Here is a 20,614-nt window from a genome sequence, read left to right as displayed (position 1 = left end):
AATAGACAAAATAAATAACCCACAAAGCAAATAACAATGCAAGTGTAGAGAACCTAAGCAAACGTCACACACATAGAGCATTTCTGGAGAGAAAAATTTGAATCAGGACACCTACACCTGAATAAACATGTCAGAGAAGGCCCAGTATGAAGTGAAGCAGTGCAAAAAGCGAAGCAAAAATAATAGGTGGGACTGAGAGCTTGTTCTAGGTGTTTGTAGGTCACTGATAACTCCAGGGCAAAAACAGACTCAATCCAGACCACTACCGGTTAATAGGTGCTTATATACTGCCAGGACAAGCTCATTGCAAATGCCTTAGGTAAACTAGACTATAAAGATCATTTACGCCTGTATAATATATTTATTTTTTAAAAACCATATATTTTCTAAAATTCTGTACTGCTGTCTCAGCACCTGATTCCGTCACCCTTCCTCACAGTACTACTGCAACCATCTCCATGCAGGTGGACCCCAATGCTCATTGCAGGATCAGGGCCCTACTTCAAAAGTAGTTCAATTGAAATCAACAAGGCTACTTGCAAAGGTACTTCTTATTCAATGTGAGCAAGAGTGACAGAGTCTGACGCTTAGCTATTTTGTGTGTGTAGATCAGGTTTTCTCAGCTATTTACTAATCCAGCAGTTCATATGTCATTTATCGTTTTAAAATTTGTAGTGTACCATGCGCATGCAAGTTGGGAGGTAAATGCTCAGCACCTATGACAGGCCAGATTTTCAAAAGGGCTCAGCAACCAGCAGCTCCCATTGTGACACTTGTGGCCAGATTTTCCAAAGAACGGTGTGCCCAGCGTACTGAGATCCTTCATGCAGAAATCTGACCACTTATTTCGGAGCCCAGTGGAAGCTGAGCTCTTTGGAAAGTCAAGCCGTGAACGTGGTGGTTGAGCTCTTTTAAAGGGCTCGTCTGGCCCTTAGTTGCTACACTGACTGGATCTCTGAATATCTTTAAATGATATCAATAAAGCCATTCTTCCTGTAAATGACTTAAATTAGGCAGGTCTCCCCCTTTTTTTCTTCTTCTTCTTCTTTTCTTTTTTTTTTTTTGTAATGGTGTATTTAATATTAACATTTTTGGGCCAGGAACTTTTTCTTTTTTTCTGTTTGGAAAGAGCCTAGTATTTCCAAGTGAATAGAAAAATAACAATAATACGTTACATTTCAATAGCCCCTCTCACTTATAATGTTCCAAAGCACTCAGTGAATCATTAATTGAAATGCAGCCACTTCTAAGGTGTGGCAGGCATTCTGCTCTGCACCGGAAATAGTTCACAACAGTCTTCAGGCCAGGACTGAAGAATAACTGCCCCCAAAGGAAACATCAGTGGGAATTTCTAGGAATGCAGAATGTAATTACACTCAATGCCAACCAGCATAACACCAGCACTTGCAGTACTTGTGTTTTCCTGGGACCTCTCCCAGCAAAATCTTGACCAGATATGTTGCTGCTTAGCTTGTGAAATCTGAAGAGCTCACATACCAAGATGATATGGCCACACACTTTTGAATAGGGCAGCCTGTTGTAATTTTTATAGCACCCTAGTGGTGCATGTTGAACTGTTACTCTGCATATGGGATCGGTTCATCTGATCCTAAGCTCTCTATGGCAGGAACCAGGTCTTTTTTATGAGTTTGTCATTTGCCATGTAATGATATGGTGCTCTATAAATAACAAAAATAGAAGCCCCACCTGCTTGTGGATCATAAAATTCCCAAGCCACTTTTATGAAAAGAGGTTTGTCCCGGTAACCATGGCCACAGTGCCTCTTCAACACTCCACGCCCACACTGTGCAAGGAAAGGAATGTTGGTAAAACAGCTGCCTTCCACCCCAGAAACAGCTGCATTTCTAGCTAGAATGCTTTATACACATGACAGGTTTCAGAGTAGCAGCCGTGTTAGTCTGTATTCGCAAAAAGAAAAGGAGGACTTGTGGCACCTTAGAGACTAACCAATTTATTTGAGCATAAGCGAAGTGAGCTGTAGCTCATGAAAGCTTATCCTCAAATAAATTGGTTAGCCTCTAAGGTGCCACTAGCACTCCTTTTCTTTTTATTCACATGGTTTATTTAAATGCTTGGGCATCCTTTTGGATGAATAGTGTTGCACAAGAAGCAACACAGATGATGTTCCTTCAACACAAAATTCCCTTCCTGGGAGACAGGTGGAGGCTTTCCATGGGGCTGGAGGCACAAACTGTGAAACAGTGGCACACAAAGCAATGCTGTGCCCCACTCCCAGTTCTTGCCTAGTAGTGAAAGCTTGCAGCTGGATAGCAGGCCACAAGGACTTCTCCAGTATAGGGGAGAAGAGTGCTGTTTAGCAGGAGGGCAGGTGCGGCCCCCCCCTGGATCCGCACTATTGAAACCCAGCTGGCAGGAACCTCCCCCGGCAATCCCCAGCTCCACGGCCGCTCCAGGGCCAGGCGAGGGGAATTCAGGAGGGGAGTGTTCTCGCTGCACGGAACAGCCCATCCAGCAGCACAAGCCGGGGTGGGGGCTCGCAACTGCTAGGCACAGCCGCCAGCCCCCGCGAGCCTGCACCCCCCCCCACCGCCGGCTCCCGGGGCGTTCGCGGCGCGCGCGCGCGGCACCGCAGCCCCCCGGGTAGGGGGAGGAGCGAGCCCCAGACCCTTTTTGTGGCGGCAGAGCCAGCCCCTCGCCCCTCCCCGCGGCTGGCTGCGGAGTGCAGCGATCCGGGGGAGGGGGGGGAGGAGGATGACTTCATGCCGCCGGAGCGCGCTGTGAATTTGGGAGCTTCAGCTGGTGCTGGGATGCGGGGAGCGGAGTGACAGCGTGAGCCGCGGACACAGACCCCCTCACTCCCGCACTGAGCTGCGGCCGCCGGGGGCCAGGCCGGAGGGTCCCCAACACAGCAGCAGGGCGCGGTGGAGGACGATGCACTGAGTCGGTCGCTGGGCAGGTGGGTCGCGTAGCTCGTGTCCGCCGCAGCGGAGCGTCAAGCCGCCGGGAGCCGGGGGGGACGGAGCCTTTCCGCAAGCAGCGAGCGCGCAAGCCGGGGGGAGCCCGCGGCGTGTGCTTGTGGCTCGCCGGGAGAGTCTCCAGCCGCATGGCCCGGCCGGGGAGGGGGGGCTCATTTCAGATCAGCAGCGGTCCAAGCCCGGGCTCCCTCTTCCGTGGTGCGTGACCCGGAGCGCGGGAGGCTCGGCTGAGCCCAGCCGTCCAGTGCCTCCGGAGGCTGCCGCCCTGAGGCTCTCTGATGCGCGCGGAGGGGCGGCCCCAGCGGCCCCCGGCCGAACGCTCGGAGCCGCTGCGACGTGCCGAGCCTGGGGGCTTCCCTGGGAGGCGGCCGAAGAAGCCTCCTCGCCGCCCCAGAGAAGCTGCCAGGCGTCAGCCCCCGGATTCCCTGCAGTGCCTCCAACGCTGGGAGGGTTTGGCTGGAGAGACGCAGGCTGGCAAGTGTCTGGAGCTGTGTTTGGTTAATTTGTCACTTCCCTCCAGCGAGAGAAAATCCCTCCAACTGAAACATGGATTCTTTTGCGCCAGAATGTGGGATGTTTGATGCCAATTCTCTGCTTCACAGCAGGGCTGCTTCCCTTCAGCTTGTCACAAGCCAAAGGCTCTTGAGTAAACAATGGGAATTTTATTTACCGTTTATCGAACAAAGAAACTAAAAGTGGAAAGACCTATTGGATCAATAGTCTATGGCTGCCACAGGTGCAGAACTGTTCCCTGTAGCTGTTTTATTTTCTAGTGCTTTCTCCAGGCTGCTTTTAAAATTTCCCCAGTGATAGGAAACAACATCTTAAGGTAGAAGGGTTTGACTGAAAAGGAACCATATTAGATAGAAGTTTGTCTCTTGGTTTGAATCCCTAATTTTGGAAAGCATCCATAACCAAAAGCCAATGTAGTAGAAGTTACAGGAGTAGAAGTAGTGCCTAAAATGGATTCTGCTGCTCCTTCCTGTTCTTTTATCTTATGTTTTGATCCAGAGCATCAAGGTAAAATGTCGGATACCACTAACAGTTCCTAGGTTCAGTAGAACAGAAGGCTTGGTGAACCGCTAGTTGATCGTATATCTTTGGAAGAGTGAGAGGAGATAGTCCTGTTACCATTAGTACAGCCATATTACAGCTTGGCTATTGACGCTGTATCTTGCTTATGGAATACGCCGAGGAGTTCATGTATCATTGATGAGAGAGATTTTTAAGAGTTGAGCCAAGGGAGGAAATCCACCTGGCATGTGTGTGTATATATATAATTTGTTCTGTTCTAATACCCCAAACAGGCTTCGCTGTACAAGAAAGAGAGTAAGACTGGCATGCAGAGACAGATCATTAAACCGGGAACTGACTATAGGAGCTACTGATTAGCAACTCTACATGGGTTGAAAGAGAAAATAAAAGATACTTGTGGGAAGACGGGGGGGGGGGGGGGGGCATGAGTTTATATTGAAGGAAAGAGGCACTACTGAGAAGAGGATAGTAGAAGTTTAAAATAGCTGTTTTATTTATATTTTCAAGTGAAAGGGCTCTGACTTGGCCTGTCTCCTTTTATGTGTTGGTCAAATGATTGGCATGACTGAGGCCTCTAGGAGCTATTGTAATTAGATGAAATGCAGATAAGAAATGTAGGAAGTAACTTGGGTTGTTTCTGCTCTTTTTGGGAAGATGTGGCTTAGCACGGTTGTGGAGGTTAGAGCAGAAAGCAGAGGAGATGATGTCACTAGAAGCAGGAGGGAGTTATAGGACACCCTAGTATGTTCACTGGTTTGGAAAAATACTAACAAAGAATGATTGGTTAATGACCGTATTAAAAATGAATTCAACTGACATAAGTATTGGCTCTGAAGAACCTCCATTAAACATGACCCATTCGTTTTAGTTTCTAACGTATCCCTTTTGGAACTCTCATAATAGTAGAGCACTGGTCTATGTCTCTATTTCAAGCCAATGAAGTTGTATTATTTTTTCAATCAAACTTTGGCTTTTAAAAATGCATTAAAAGTCTTGGAAGTCTATTATGACCTTTTTACATGGTATTCTGGTTAACAAAGATCATTCTTGATCTTTGCTAATTCCAAAGGCGCACCTGCTGGGGTCATATGTGCTGGTTTCTTCCACAGTTGTCCCTGAGTGGCAAAGGGAAGTATAAAGAGAACGAGGAGTACTTGTGGCACCTTAGAGACTAACAGATTTATTTATTTATCTCTAAGGTGCCACAAGTACTCCTCGTTCTTTTTGCTGATACAGACTAACACGGCTACCACTCTGAAAAGGGAAGTGTGTAGCTAAGCTCACGCTCTTGTTGTGTCAGGCCGTGTAGTCTATATTCTAGAGTTCATCTGTCTGATGAGGAGAACACGTGATATTTTTCCATTTTATGTTAAATTATATGGTGTCAAATGGCATAAGTAGTCCCTTATGTTGACACAGCATTAGTGCAGTAAATGGAGCTATTTCTGTTTCCTAGGAAAAAAAAGTAATGCTTCTAACCAGTGTGTTAACTAACAGCTAATAAAGCAGGGATGGTGGAGGTGGGGAGCTAGTGAGACTCTAGCATTATTGCATTACAGACCTAATAAGTACATTCACATCCATGAGGATGTTGATATTATTAGTTTAGTTTAAAAGTGAAAACTTCATTTGCTTTTATTTGGGTCCTTGGTGCACCTTGCAGATATATGCACAGTGTAATTAAATAACGTGCACAGAGAGGTAATATTTGAATATTAAAAAGAACTCTAATGCACTTGAAACTGCAGAGATCCAATTTCATTTGTGTTAGTGCCCTACGGTTGAATTTAAGCAACCTCAATCAGTCTATTCCATTATCTTAGATTTAAAGAGATTGCAATGAATATTGTTTCATGTTTCCAAATGTTTGCTTGAACTGACAGAAGTGCCACATTCAGAGTAAGCACATAATCTTTCAATTATGCTTTTATTTATGCTTTTGAATCTGCTCATTTTCCTAAATTAAGCAGTCTTCCAATCCTCATGTCCTGTCATGTCAAAGAAAGGCCTGAGCTAGGTATAAATCAGCATTTCTCAAATGTGGCCACCAAGGGCTTTTCTTGCGGCCACAGCCTCCTGGGCTGTGATTGGTGGGGAGAGGGAAGGGGGGGGCGGCAAAATAGTGGCCCCTCCCTGTTGCGCCTGGATGCACCACCTTGGTGTTGGCTGCTGGGACTGCCAGCAGGGATTGGGTTCTGCCCCCCGCTGGAGACATCAGGGGCACAATGCGGGAGGAGCAGGCAGCCAGTGAATTCTCCACCTTCCCGGGGCAGTGGGGCTCAGGCTTTGAGGTGGTGGGGTGGCAAATTCTGGTCGAGGGGCTTCGGGCTCCAATCCAGGCTCTGGCTGTGCGGTGGCAGGCTTTAGGCTCTGGCCGTGGGGGCTTCAGGCTCCAGCTCTCTGCTGCGTCCCCCAGCCCCCACCTACCAACCCCCATTGCCCTGGCCCCTGCTGCCTCCCCCGACTCCTCATCCAGGGCTTAATTTGTCCCCATGCTTGGCAGGGCTGAGTAAGGCTGCTGTGAAAAGTGATACTTGTATGTTAATATCACTTTTCACAACAGGCTTACTAGCTAAGAATAAATAAATTGCAGTGATTTGCTGTGTATATGTGCATATTTATTTGTTTTTCCTAAAGCTAATTAAGTATTTTAGGGACAAGTGTGAGAGCAGCCACCAGCAAGGGTTGGTGGCCTCACTCCAAAGCCACCTAAAAATTTGTCCTGAGAACACCTGGTATAAATGGAGAAGAAGAAAGAGCTAGTGCTTTTTAAGATCTATACAAGTAGCTGCTTCAGCACCTGTAAAAATGTTTTTCAATTATATTAAAATATTTACAGTTCAGTTAAAAGCATTACTTCAGAATGATGCTAACCTTGATTAGTTACATACTCTAAAGATTGCATTATTGTACTTTCTACACCAAAAAAAGTTAGCATAACATTTCTCAGACACCTAATTTTATAAGAAATACTTAGTATTTGCAAACATAAGGGGAAAATTTCCTTCTGCAATTCACATGGCACCTGTCAACTTTAATATCTCCCTCTTTCTGTGTAAGTAGATCTCTTTCCAAAGTCTGTTTTTAGTAATTATTGTCAGTGGAAGAGCTGTGTGTGCACAGATAGCAGAGTATCAAAGTTGATTACTGCAGTACATTTCATACCCACAGCCAATTAAGTATGTCAATACATTTTGCACTTCAAAAATTGGATGCTCAGACCCTGAAACTAACACATAATTAGGCTAGGCAGAATACATATTTTTGTAATTTGGTAAATAGTATAAATTAAAAAATGTTTAAAATAAATATTGATATATTTTTAAAATGTTATGGTTGCAGGAAATTATGGGGGAAGTAAGCAATGGGGGATCGAACAATAATTATTAAATGATGGTAGAAGTTGAGATTTTCCTGACCTGCTTATTTGAAGCTCCAATAAAGGATATACATTTTAAACAGAATGACAAATTCATCTTTTTTTACTGTTAGCAGCATGATTTTGTATTGCACTTTAGTGGGAGAAATGTGACTTCTCCTATGGAACTATGGTATAGTAAAATATGGACTGTCCTTGTAATGGAAAAACTTTCACATCAAGTACATACACAGCAGAAATGACAAAAAGAGGATAGGTTTCAGAGTAACAGCTGTGTTAGTCTGTATTCACAAAAAGAAAAGGAGGACTTGTGGCACCTTAGAGACTAACCAATTTATTTGAGCATAAGCTTTCGTGAGCTACAGCTCACTTCAACAGATGCATACTGTGGAAATTGTAGAAGATCTTTTTATACACACAAAGCATGAAAAAATACCTCCCCCCACCCCACTCTCCTGCTGGTAATAGCTTATCTAAAGTGATCACTCTCCTTACAATGTGTATGATAATCAAGGTGGGCCATTTCCAGCACAAATCCAGGGTTTAACAAGAACGTCTGGGGACGGGCGGGGTTGGAAAAAACAAGGGGAAATAGGTTACCTTGCATGATGACTTAGTCACTCCCAGTCTCTATTCAAGCCTAAGTTAATTGTATCCAATTTGCAAATGAATTCCAATTCAACCGTTTCTCGGTGGAGTCTGGATTTGAAGTTTTTTTGTTGTAATATCGCAACTTTCATGTCTGTAATCGTGTGACCAGAGAGATTGAAGTGTTCTCCAGCTGGTTTATGAATGTTATAATTCTTGACATCTGATTTGTGTCCATTTATTCTTTTACGTAGAGACTGTCCAGTTTGACCAATGTACATGGCAGAGGGGCATTGCTGGCACATGATGGCATATATCACATTGGTGGATGTGCAGGTGAACGAGCCTCTAATAGTGTGGCTGATGTTATTAGGCCCTGTGATGGTGTCCCCTGAATAGATATGTGGGCACAGTTGGCAATGGGCTTTGTTGCAAGGATAGGTTCCTGGGTTAGTGGTTCTGTTGTGTGGTATGTGGTTGCTGGTGAGTATTTTCTTCAGGTTGGGGGGCTGTCTGTAGGCAAGGACTGGCCTGTCTCCCAAGATTTATGAGAGTGTTGGGTCATCCTTCAGGATAGGTTGTAGATCCTTAATAATGTGTTGGAGGGGTTTTAGTTGGGGGCTGAAGGTGACGGCTAGTGGCGTTCTGTTATTTTCTTTGTTAGGCCTGTCCTGTAGTAGGTGACTTCTGGGAACTCTTCTGGCTCTATCAATCTGTTTCTTCACTTCCGCAGGTGGGTATTGTAGTTGTAAGAATGCTTGATAGAGATCTTGTAGGTGTTTGTCTCTGTCTGAGGGGTTGGAGCAAATGCGGTTGTATCGCAGAGCTTGGCTGTAGACGATGGATCGTGTGGTGTGGTCAGGGTGAAAGCTGGAGGCATGTAGGTAGGAATAGTGGTCAGTAGGTTTCCGGTATAGGGTGGTGTTTATGTGACCATCGCTTATTAGCACCGTAGTGTCCAGGAAGTAGATCTCTTGTGTGGACTGGTCCAGGCTGAGGTTGATGGTGGGATGGAAATTGTTGAAATCATGGTGGAATTCCTCAAGGGTTTCTTTTCCATGGGTCCAGATGATGAAGATGTCATCAATGTAGCGCAAGTAGAGTAGGGGCGTTAAGGGACGAGAGCTGAGGAAGCGTTGTTCTAAGTCAGCCATAAAAATGTTGGCATACTGTGGGGCCATGCGGGTACCCATAGCAGTGCCGCTGATCTGAAGGCATACATTGTCCCCAAATGTAAAATAGTTATGGGTAAGGACAAAGTCACAAAGTTCAGCCACCAGGTTAGCCGTGACATTATCGGGGATAGTGTTCTTGAGGGCTTGTAGTCCATCTTTGTGTGGAATGTTGGTGTAGAGGGCTTCTACATCCATAGTGGCCAGGATGGTGTTATCAGGAAGATCACCGATGGACTGTAGTTTCCTCAGGAAGTCAGTGGTATCTCAAAGGTAGCTGGGAGTGCTGGTAGCGTAGGGCCTGAGGAGGGAGTCTACATAGCCAGACAATCCTGCTGTCAGGGTGCCAATGCCTGAGATGATGGGGCGCCCAGGATTTCCAGGTTTATGGATCTTGGGTAGTAGATAGAATATCCCAGGTCGGGGTTCCAGGGGTGTGTCTGTGCGGATTTGATCTTGTGCTTTTTCAGGGAGTTTCTTGAGCAAATGCTGTAGATTCTTTTGGTAACTCTCAGTGGGATCAGAGGGTAATGGCTTGTAGAAAGTGGTGTTGGAGAGCTGCCGAGCAGCCTCTTGTTCATATTCCGACCTATTCATGATGACAACACCACCTCCTTTGTCAGCCTTTTTGATTATGATGTCAGAATTGTTTCTGAGGCTGTGGATGACATTGTGTTCCGCATGGCTGAGGTTATGGGGCAAGTGATGCTGCTTTTCCACAATTTCAGCCCGTGCACATTGGCGGAAGCACTCTATGTAGAAGTCCAGTCTGCTGTTTCGACCTTCAGGAGGAGTCCACCTAGAATCCTTCTTTTTGTAGTGTTGGTAGGGAGGTCTCTGTGGATTAGTATGTTGTTCAGAGGTATGTTGGAAATATTCCTTGAGTCGGAGACGTCGAAAATAGGATTCTAGGTCACCACAGAACTGTATCATGTTCGTGGGGGTGGAGGGGCAGAAGGAGAGGCCCCGAGATAGGACAGCTGCTTCTGCTGGGCTCAGAGTATGGCTTGAATAGAGACTGGGAGTGGCTAAGTCATTATGCAAGATAACCTATTTCCCCTTGTTTTTTCCTCCTCCTCCCCCCTCCCCCCAGATGTTCTTGTTAAACCCTGGATTTGTGCTGGAAATGGCCCACCTTGATTATCATACACATTATAAGGAGAGTGATCACTTTAGATAAGCTATTACCAGCAGGAGAGTGGGGTGGGGGGAGGTATTTTTTCATGCTTTGTGTGTATAAAAAGATCTTCTACACTTTCCACAGTATGCATCCGATGAAGTGAGCTGTAGCTCACGAAAGCTTATGCTCAAATAAATTGGTTAGTCTCTAAGGTGCCACAAGTACTCCTTTTCTTTTTAAAAAGAGGATAGGTATTTAGAAATGTGGTCACCCTATTTAGCATACTTAGAGCAGAAGCGTTCCTCAACCAGCAAGCCAGAATCTTTAGCCAGACTCTTTGAATATTAACCTGATCCTTAGTAAGTAACGTATGATGTAGTATGTTAATGTTTTAGTGTAACTTTGTCTTCATAAAAAAGTTTTTAAAAAATGTAAATATCTTTAAATCACACTCTGATAGGTTATGAAGCAACAGTTTTCTTACTTTGCCTATCTGTAAATGTAGATGATTATCCTTTGTGTTTGTGCAGTGAAATTAACGTTTACTGATTATGCATAGGCTTGGAAGGATTAGATTTTTAATGTGCAGAGAAATGGACAAACAAGGCTAGATCTACAAAAGAAATTTAGGCTTAGTATTGCAGTGTCTAGGGGCTGGTCTACACTACAAAATCGGGTCAGCTTAAGTACGTCGCTTAGGGTTGTGAAAAATTTGAGGCACTGTGCAGTGTAATTAAGCTGACCTAAACCCCACATGTAAACACTGCTAGGTCGACAGTTCTTCTGTCAACCTAGCTACTGCCTCTCAGAGAGGTGGATTTACTACAGTGACTGAAGAATCCCTTCCTTTGCTGTAGTAAGTGTCTACGCTTCAGCAGCACCTTGCAGCATTTCTAGTGTAGACATACCCCAAATTTAGGCATCCTGCCATCTAGTGGAATTTACAGTCCTGAGTTAGGCACTCGGGCGCACTATACAAAGTATGGGAAGAGTTAGGCACCTAAGAATGGGATCCACAAAAGCCAGCACGTTGAATGGGGGGAGCTGCCCAATAGGAAATGCCTAGGAAAGGGTTAGATCCTAAGCCCTGCCCCTCAAAGGGACTTAGGCACCTAAGTTTGGGACAGAGTGAGGTGCCTCCCTCTGCTTGGGATTCACAGATGTGAACCTTCGAGTTAAGTGCCTAAGCGTTTTCTTTCAAAAATTGGTGGTGGTGCTACCCCCCTTATTCTTCAGCCCAGAGGTTAGAGCACTCACCCAGGATGAGGGAGACTTGGGTTTCAAATCCTCAATCTACCTGGTATGGAGCAGGATTTGAAGGCAAGTCTTCCATCTCCCAGGTAAGTGCCCTAACCACTAGGCTACAGGGCATGCTGGAGTAGATCTCTCTGTCTCTCCTGTTGAAGTTATTCCACTCCGTATAAAATACTTAAGTCACTGAGCAAGAAGAAGGGTGGGATTGTCTCCACAGCCCAGTGGTTAGTAGAGTCACCTGTGAGGGGGGAGATCCATGTTCAGGTCCCTGTTCCAGTGACTATTTATACACAGTGGAACAGCTTCAAGAGGAGACTTTAAGACATACCACACAGGTTAGTGGTTAGAGCACTCACCAACACTGTGGGAGACCTGAGTTGAAATTCCTGCTCCATATTGGGCAGAGGGGCTGACTTTGTACCTGAAGCTCCCACATGCTGAGTGGATGCTCTAAGAAATATAAGAGGGGTGGCAGAATTCCTCCTCCAGCTATGGTTTCTGTGTGGCCCAATCCAGTAGTCATGCTCTGAGTAGACCTATAGGATCAGGATCTGCAGGTAAGACAGGCAGGGCAATGCCTAGTTTGAGGGTCCCTCTGAGGCTAAGGCATGAGCTAGGCAGAATTTAGGCAGCTGTGCGCGTGCCTGCTGGTAGATTTGCAGATTTTAGGTGCTACGGAACTTTATCAGCAGAAATATAGGCACTTGTGGGTTTAGGCAGCAACTGAGTAGGGGTTTTGAAGATCTAAATTTTAGATTTAGGTGCCTAAAGTCACAGTTAGGCCCCTAAATCCTCTTGTGGATCTAACCCAGTGTCACAGACATTTCTCCCAAGTGCAAAATCAATTTGTAACTTTTTTTAAAAAAAGAGGATTGTTTGTTATGCTGCTGCCACATCTGCTGTGTTTCAGTGCAGGAGCATGTGCAGATCAGCTCAGTCCTCTTTATTTGTCATGTCATAGCGTGATTAGAGGAAAGACCGGTTCTGGCAAATTATCCTTTTCATGTCCTCTCTATGAAACAAGTCAACTAAGGTAACACAACATAAAAAAAGAAAACCTGTATATACAGGAACTTCCTTTATTAAAAAACAAAACCAAAAAGCTTACAAAACTGTTTATATAAAGATAGCAGGAACAATAGAGCAATAATTAAACTAATAAATATCTCAGTTAGGGATGTTTAATCCTAGTGTCTTGGCCTCCAGTAATTGCATTCTGCATCCTTAAATTCTTCTTGTGGTTTCAATAAGATACAGTATTCTTCACATTATCCCCTAGATTAATGTAGTTGCTGCATTATGCTACATTTCTGAGGAGGCTAAAATGGTTCCCGCATGTCCCTAATATACTTCCTGGGTTAAACTGAGTTTTCTAAAACTGTTCTCCACAAACTCTCTCGAATAATTGCAGACGAGAAATAAAGTCCCACCCCACTTTCTGTATGCATTTCAGTGTGTCACAGGTACTCTGGTCCTTCCCGTAGTTCCTTTCCTTTCAAATCTTCCCTAAAAGAAATCTTTAGAGATGTTGCCTCTATGATGCTGGCAGACCAGGTGCCTCACTGAACACTTACAAATGCATTTTGAAATTATGAATATGAGAAATCACTGAACACCAATTTAACCAAAAATTTCTTTATTAAATCCAAAGGCCAAGTGGTACTTTATGCAGTTGCTCTAAACGTGCCTAAAAAGCCTAAATAATAAGCAATTTACTACATCCAAACAGTAACAAAATATTTATAAGAATTTGATCAATATACTTACAAACGGGCTAAATCCAGGGGTGCTTAGACTCATATCGGTCAGCTCCAACGATGGACCCTTGAACCCTTTTATACCCTTTAACAAACATATGTCTCGGCCAGTTACTGACTTCAGCTAAAAACCTACTTGGAGACAGTTCACCCTTATTTCCAGTCTTAATCCAGATAAGATTTATAATCTCTTTTCCTCCCCTCCTTCTTGCTGCCCAATAGTTTCCCCATTGCACCTGGGTTCACGCAGGCTTTCACACTGGTGTGTGGAGGTTGGGGAACGGCCGTGTTGGCTTGTTTTAAAACAGATTCTGTTCTCTTTAAAACCATCTGCAGTCACCCCTGTCTGTCAGAGGCCTTCTTTTTGGAAACCTATCTCATTAGTTATTCTTTGAACCTCCCTACTTCATTCCTTTTGGCCTTATAACTCATTATTTCCAAGGCCTTCCTTCTACTTGCTATTCAGAGCCTTTCTTTACAACGCATATATCTATTTCCTTAACCAAACTTAAGCTAACTGTAATTCTGGAATTTTATACTTATCCTACAGTTGGAAACCAGTCTTGCTCAACTATGTGTTAAGCAATTTATCAAAATAGATATCTAGATGTTAAGTTTGATAAAATTGTGTTAAGTGTTTAGACTTTATAGAATGCTTGTAGGATGCTGCGTGTATTGATCTCTCTTGCCATCTCTATAGCCTGTGGTGTACTGAGTGTTTGCATTGTAAACCTCGGTGGTTGTGTAACTCCCCAAACAGGAAAAGAAGCATTAATTAAGGGAAAGAGCTTGTTCTACATGGAAGGTAAATAAGGTATTGCATAGCATCAAAGCAGAGAGGCCCTGTTGATGCATTCCTAATTCCCTTCAGGAAGAAGAGATCTGTGCATGAATTAATTCCATCAGTTTGGACTCTGGAGTGGAGGGGATAAAAATCCCTGAAAAGTCTCTCTAATGCTGTTTGGACTTTGAGGGGCAAAAATTCCTAAACATAAGCAAAGAGATCCCCATGCTGCTTGTCATGTGTTAGCCCTGAAAGACATTTTGAACTGACAGTTTTCTACAACTCTATCACCTTTTAGAATACAGACAGAAACTCATTTGCGTATATATGTTTGTCTGTTTTAACCTGTAAATAATTATAATTTCTTTTTCCTAGTTAATAAACGTTTAGTTAGTTTATTACAGAAGTGGCTACAAGCATTATCTTTTGTGCGAGATCTAAGGTGCAAATTGACCTGGGATAAGTGTCTGGTCTCCTGGGACTGGGAGCAACCTGAATATTTTCTCATCTTTGGTGTAAGTGACCATTTATTACTAAGTCCAGCTTGCTTGGGTGGCAAGATAGCTGGAGTCAGCGATTAATTTGTGCCAGAGCTTGCCAGGACTGAGCCCTGGCACCTCTAGTGTTGATAGCCCTGCCACCTCTGGGCTTGCTGCATCAGTTATGAATGTAAAAAAACATTGCTTGCAGCCTGGCACCTCTTTTATTACAGATTAAGCATTAACTGAAGTGCCTAAGGCGACTGTCTGTGACTCCATGGTAAAACTGTCAGAGTGCTCCAGGATTTCCCCAACCCAGTAACGAATGTGAAATCTAATTATAGAACATACCACCAGTTTGGGGTGTCTGCCTTGCTTTTCGACCGTCTGCCCGGAGGTTGGCACACACGGTCATGAACCACTCCAGACATTGTGACAGCATCTCTGGTTTTGCAGGGTTATAGGCTGATAAATCTTCACTCTTTCTGTGGAGTGCTTTAAACTAAGTAGCAGGTTCTAAACAAAACTATGGGAGGTGAGATGCAATTGCATCTCAAGCTGTAAGCAAGCATGCCCTCTTCTAGCAGTGTTCTCTCTTTGGCTGTCTTAACCTTGATGGCTCTTTCCTGTTGGCTCTTGTTCTAAAGCCTATTCCAAAAGATTCCTGACTGCATCTGTCTAAGTTACCATGGCAACCCCTAGATATCCTGTAGAAGAATGTCTCAAAGCTACAGTTCCTTATATGGTTATACATACTCTTTTTTTTTTTTTTTTAATTTTATATTTATTTTAAACAGGTGCTTATCTATTTAGTATACCCCTACAGGAATCACCTTGGGGTGAGCACATACCCATTGGGAAAAGAGCTCACCACATGCTGTTTTAAAATCACACAAATGCTTGTTAACTCTCCTCCCCCACATTCCTCCTTCCTTCTTCTTTGATTCTCTTTATAGCACTTGTTCAACCTCATTTGAACTATTATGTATCCTATTGGTCAGAGCTTCCAAGAGAGGATGGATGCTGCAGAGGTAAAGCCTTAAGTACAGCCCAGGTTCAAGAATTCCATTTATCTGTTGGTCATTTGGAAGAAACTTCTTAGGCAAATCTTGGCTTTTCTAGGCCCTGATCCTGCAATGAGTTCCACATGGCAATTGAAGCCAGTGGAGCTCCATGTGGCTGTAAAGAGATCTGCCCATCTGAGTTCACTGCAAAATCAGGGCCATATTGTTTTATTTCTTAAAAAAATTATGATGCAGCATGGCTGACAGTGGAAGAATGCCACGAACACAAAGCAGTAAAGTTGATTCTGTGCTTTCAAAAAGCTGCATCTTGCAAATGTATGAAAGCACCAGATATGACCATATATGGACTGGGAGACCAACAGGAAAGTTCTGTCTTAAATCCTTTTCATAGTTTTGTATCTCTTCAGATGTAGTACAATTAGTGGATGATGGCATTCTTACCGAGCTGTTAGTGTTTGTGGGCTGAAATGTGGTGAGAGGAAATACAAAATGGAGCAAGACTGGTTAATTCATAGATTCCAAGGCCAGAAGATCACCTCTGTGATCATCTAGTCTGACCTCTTGTCTAACACAGACCATAGAACTATTTACGAAGTAATTATTAGCACATACACGTATCTTTTAGAAAAACATCCAATCTTGATTTAAAAATTTCTGGTGATGGAGAATCCAACACAAGCCTTGTTAATTTGTTCCATAATTAATTAAATGACTGTTTAAAATGTACACCTTATTTCCAGTCTGAATTTGTCTAGCTTCAGCATCCAGCCATTGGATCATATTACACCTTTCTCTGCTAGATTGAAGAACCCATTATCAAATATTTGTTTCCCCATGTAGGTATTTATATACTGTAACCAACTCACCCCTTATCCTTCTCTTTGTTATGCTACGTAGACTGAGCTCCTTGAGTCTATTGCTCCATGTGAGAAATGGAGCATGTGAAAATTTCTGACTTTTAAGGGGCTGACTTAGTGTGTAACACTAAAAAGAAAGCATCACGTCTAAATATAGAATACTGAATTTTAAGTAACCTTTATTTGTGAAGCTTTGTGGAGCCAAAGTCTGACATGAGATGTGTATGGATAATATGTGATCTGAGGAGGCGGCCTGGCTTGAGAAATGGGCATGATTTCTCTAAAAATAGAGATGGCATGCATTGGAAGCATAAGGGCACCACAGTTCATCACCTAGGTAGTTTAATTGTATACAGTAACACAGTAGTGCCCAAACTTTTCCTGTTGTACCCCCCACCCTTACCAGTAATGGAATCTGTCTGCTTCACCCCCCTGCACAGTTGGCTGCACAGTTGGCTCAGCAGAGGATTGTGGGATGGGGGTGGAGCTGGGGCTGGGGGCAGGGGTGGAGCTGCAGCTGGGGCCGGAGCTAGGCGCTCGCTCCTCACCCCCTGTGGGGGTTGGCCCTGCCGTGTCCCCCCCGAACATTCCTCTGTGCCCCCCTGCTGTAACATATCAATCACTTTATATAATAAGTATGGTGTAGGTTAAGAATTAAACTACTAAAAACAAAACCTCAAACCCCAAGCAAAGGGTTTTTTTGTTTTGTTTTTGTTTTTTAACCTCAAATTGGAAGAAGTTCCAGAGACTTGATGAAGCCCATTGGAGACTGCACTGTTGGTATCGATTTTATATGCAAGGTGCTCTGATGCTGTGGTGTTGGGGAGCTGTATAACAACATCAGATAAAATAGATAAGAGCCACAGGATGCTGGTGTTATCTAAGAGTAAATGGTGATGTGTGTAAGAAATATGAAACTTCCTAGCACACAGATCTCATGGCTGTACTAAGTGTGGTGGTACCAGAGCATGCTCTGAGGCAATGCCGTGGTTCAGCTGTCATGGTGAAACACAGTAAGGCAAAAACCAATAACTGGAGACTAGGATATGCAGATCCTCCATCAGAAATGCTGCACGCCCTGTCATCTCCATATCAAGCCACTATATGCATGAGAAATATGAATGCCCAGAGTACTGCCATGTTTACTTGATAGATATGTAGCAGCAAACTGTGGAACCCAGATATTATTATGTAAACGGGAACATACATGTGACACCTGCCACACTGTGCTACAGACACTCTGGCAGCCTTTGCATACTAACAGACTAGTAGGGTTTATACAGACGACTCTCCACACATCATAAGCCTTCAGTATTGGGAATCTGATTATGTGGGTACAGGATATGAGAATGGGGTTTAATGGAGATGTTATACACCGTGCCATGCGCTAACTGATTGATTGATTGCTACTCTGTGCCTCGGAGGTGGATGCATTTCAGTTGTACTCTGAATGTGTGTTTGTTTATGTAATTATTGTAAAGACTGCAGATCAAGGACACACATTTCTGTTAGCTTCCAGTTTACAATTTGGGGAATTTAATATTTATATAACACGTTTCATCTTGGAAGATCTGAAAACAATTTCCAGCACTTTGTTTAATGCACAGCATTTTTCATATCTGTGTTGAAAGGTGTCATGTAGATATATTCTCACGGTTGTACAGTTAGTAGCACTGTCCTTTGATCTGTAGCCCGAATCTCAAGTGGAAGATATGGGTTTCTAAATATGCTACAGAACGTTGACCCACGCTATTCAGAAAAGTCTCTCATCCATGACTGCCGTGCCTCATAAAGGCTACACTTTAAGGCCATTAATTTATTGTAGAATGCAGCTGTCTGCCTCTGATGCTAGATTCCAATGGGGAGCATGCTATATGTGTGCCCTTCCTGGCTAGTAGTTCATTTCCAGATTAAGTCTGAAGTGTTAGCTCTAAATGGGTCCCTCTCTGCCTACTTTAGAGGCTGGCTCATTCCTTTTGTGATTCCACAGTACTTCTGTTCAGCCAAGATGCTTGAGATAATGGTACCAGGTTTAACAAGAGATGCAGCTGATAGCAGGTTGTTCTCATTGGCTTTAGAATTTATTTCCCCGGTGCTCACTTGGTCTGCCAGAGCCTGACTTTGATGATCCTGCTGAAAGATCCTTTTATTTTCCCAGGCTTTTCTGGAGGGAGGTATTAAGCAGGGATCTCAAGTGGGTAGTCAGGAGAGTCTTTTGTTGGCAATAAACCATTTTATAAATCAGGTTCTTTTAAATTAGTGTCTCAAAATTGTGTACATTTGCTTACGGGGTATTGATTAGCGTACTTGAAACAAATCTAAAATAAATGTCTGGTAATTTATGGAAGAAACTTAAACTCAGCATCGAAGCTACTTAAGTGTACTATAACTGAATCACAGAAGATGCGGATATTCCTAAATGAAAAGGAAGGCATGAATAAAACCATTCCTGGCAAGACTTTATTCAAGTAGTTCAAAGTAAGCCAACAGAAAAGGACATTGACTATGGATGCTCAAATGCAAGATGGAAATTAGGAAGGCTAAGAGGGAATTGGAATAGTAAACTACTGAAAACATAAAATGAGAGGGCTTTAATGTCAGTAGGAACACACAAAATTGCAAGAGTTGGTAACGCTGGATGAAACCCACTTCCACATCCATCAGGCACCACAGGCTAGAGGCACTCAAGCAGCAAGGTAGGCACTGATGCAAACAGATGCAGAAACACTGCAGAAGTGCAGAGGCACCCAAGGGAAAAGCCTTAAAAACTCAACAACCATATGAGAGGCAGAGTAATACCAGGGGAAAAAAAGGCACCTGACAAGGTATAGTTGGGATCCAATGGAGAGCAGGAGTAATGGCCCACAAAGTGCAGTCTCCTGCAGAGCTCTTTTGTTGACTGGAATCAAAAAGCAACTGACATGTAGAGGGCAGCATTTTTACTTTGCAGGGATGGTGCATGGCAATCAGTAGGTTTACATCCTACCTTTCTACCACTGTCCTGAAGGGTCCAAACTAACCAAATCCCCCAAAACAAAAAAAAAAAAAACCACCCTTAAGAGCTCACACTAAGAAGCTAAGACTCAGTAATGAGAATCCTATTTATTAGAAAATAAAGGTTCTCTGGGCCACATTATGCCCTAAATGACATCTGCAGTATTGCCACCCCCCAAGCATTCAAAAGTCAGGATCGCTCAAAAAGAAAAAATTGCTTAAAAGCATGATTTTTTAAAAAAGTAAATATGTTCTTAGTTTTTTATCTCGCTTTTCAGTTCTTAGGGTACATGCTCTCATTTTCAAGGTTTTCTGTGCAGCCACATTAGCTACAAATTTACCTTTCCTTTTGAAAAAGGGAGATTTTTAGAAATCATATGACTCCAGGACATGGGACTTAAAGAAAAAACACCAAATGTCATAAGAATCTTGATAAAAATTCCAGGAGGTAGCAACACTGGTTCCATCTCATGAGATGTTTCTGTCATCATGTATCTCTAGTGGAAGGATAAAGTGGCTGCAGACATGCAATCCAGGAATTGTGATAGATCCTCACAAGTGGCCGCTGGATTGGGGGATGGCAGACCAAATCTTCTTTCCACCAGCAATGCATCACTTTACCACTTACCTGAACAATAAGCCTGCTCGTGACACTGGGAAATGATTTTGTTAGCAAGGGACGCCATCTCTGTCCACTTGGGAGGGAGCTTCTCTACCAATCGCACTGGTAGCAAAAGTCTGGAGAGACCAAGGTTTTTGAGCTTAACAGCCCCACAGTGGCCAAGACAGATGTGGGTCTTCACTCTGTTTCACACAACCAAGGCAGGTTCCATGGTACTGAGACACTGGCTTCAGACTGTTGCTGAAAACCAGGGTACATCGCTCTATCCCAACTCAGTAGTCTTCATGGGCCATTTTACACAACCCCATGCTCTGGTTAACCCTAAACCTCCAACTACCAGAAGCTGGAACTGGACAACAGGAGATAGGTCACTTGATAATTGCTTTGTTCTGTTGATTCCCTGTGAAGCGTTTGGTACCGGCCACTGTCAGACAGGATACTGGGTTGGATGGACCGTTGGTCTGACCCAGTTTGACCGTTCTTATGTCTTGCTTGCCTCCCACAAAAAAAAAAGCTACTTTATCTGGGTCAAACTAGAAAACTAGCTCCTTCCAAGTACATCTGTCAGCTGTTGTGGCAAGTTAGGCAAAG

General features: G+C 43.6%; 1 protein-coding gene across 1 annotated transcript in view; it reads left to right on the top strand.

Annotated features, from left to right (window-relative positions):
* Positions 1 to 2,610: 2,610 nt before the first annotated feature.
* The window catches only part of PKIA (cAMP-dependent protein kinase inhibitor alpha), a 69,246-nt gene continuing 51,242 nt past the window's right edge, over positions 2,611 to 20,614 (top strand). The window contains exon 1 of the mRNA XM_037892400.2: positions 2,611 to 2,938. The gene's annotated coding sequence lies outside the window, so the exon portion shown is untranslated. The remainder of the gene's footprint in view (positions 2,939 to 20,614) is intronic.

This window comes from Chelonia mydas, chromosome 2, assembly GCF_015237465.2.
Source record: "Chelonia mydas isolate rCheMyd1 chromosome 2, rCheMyd1.pri.v2, whole genome shotgun sequence".
Classification (NCBI taxonomy): domain Eukaryota; kingdom Metazoa; phylum Chordata; order Testudines; family Cheloniidae; genus Chelonia; species Chelonia mydas.
This window is presented reverse-complemented; position numbering and strand designations above follow the sequence as displayed.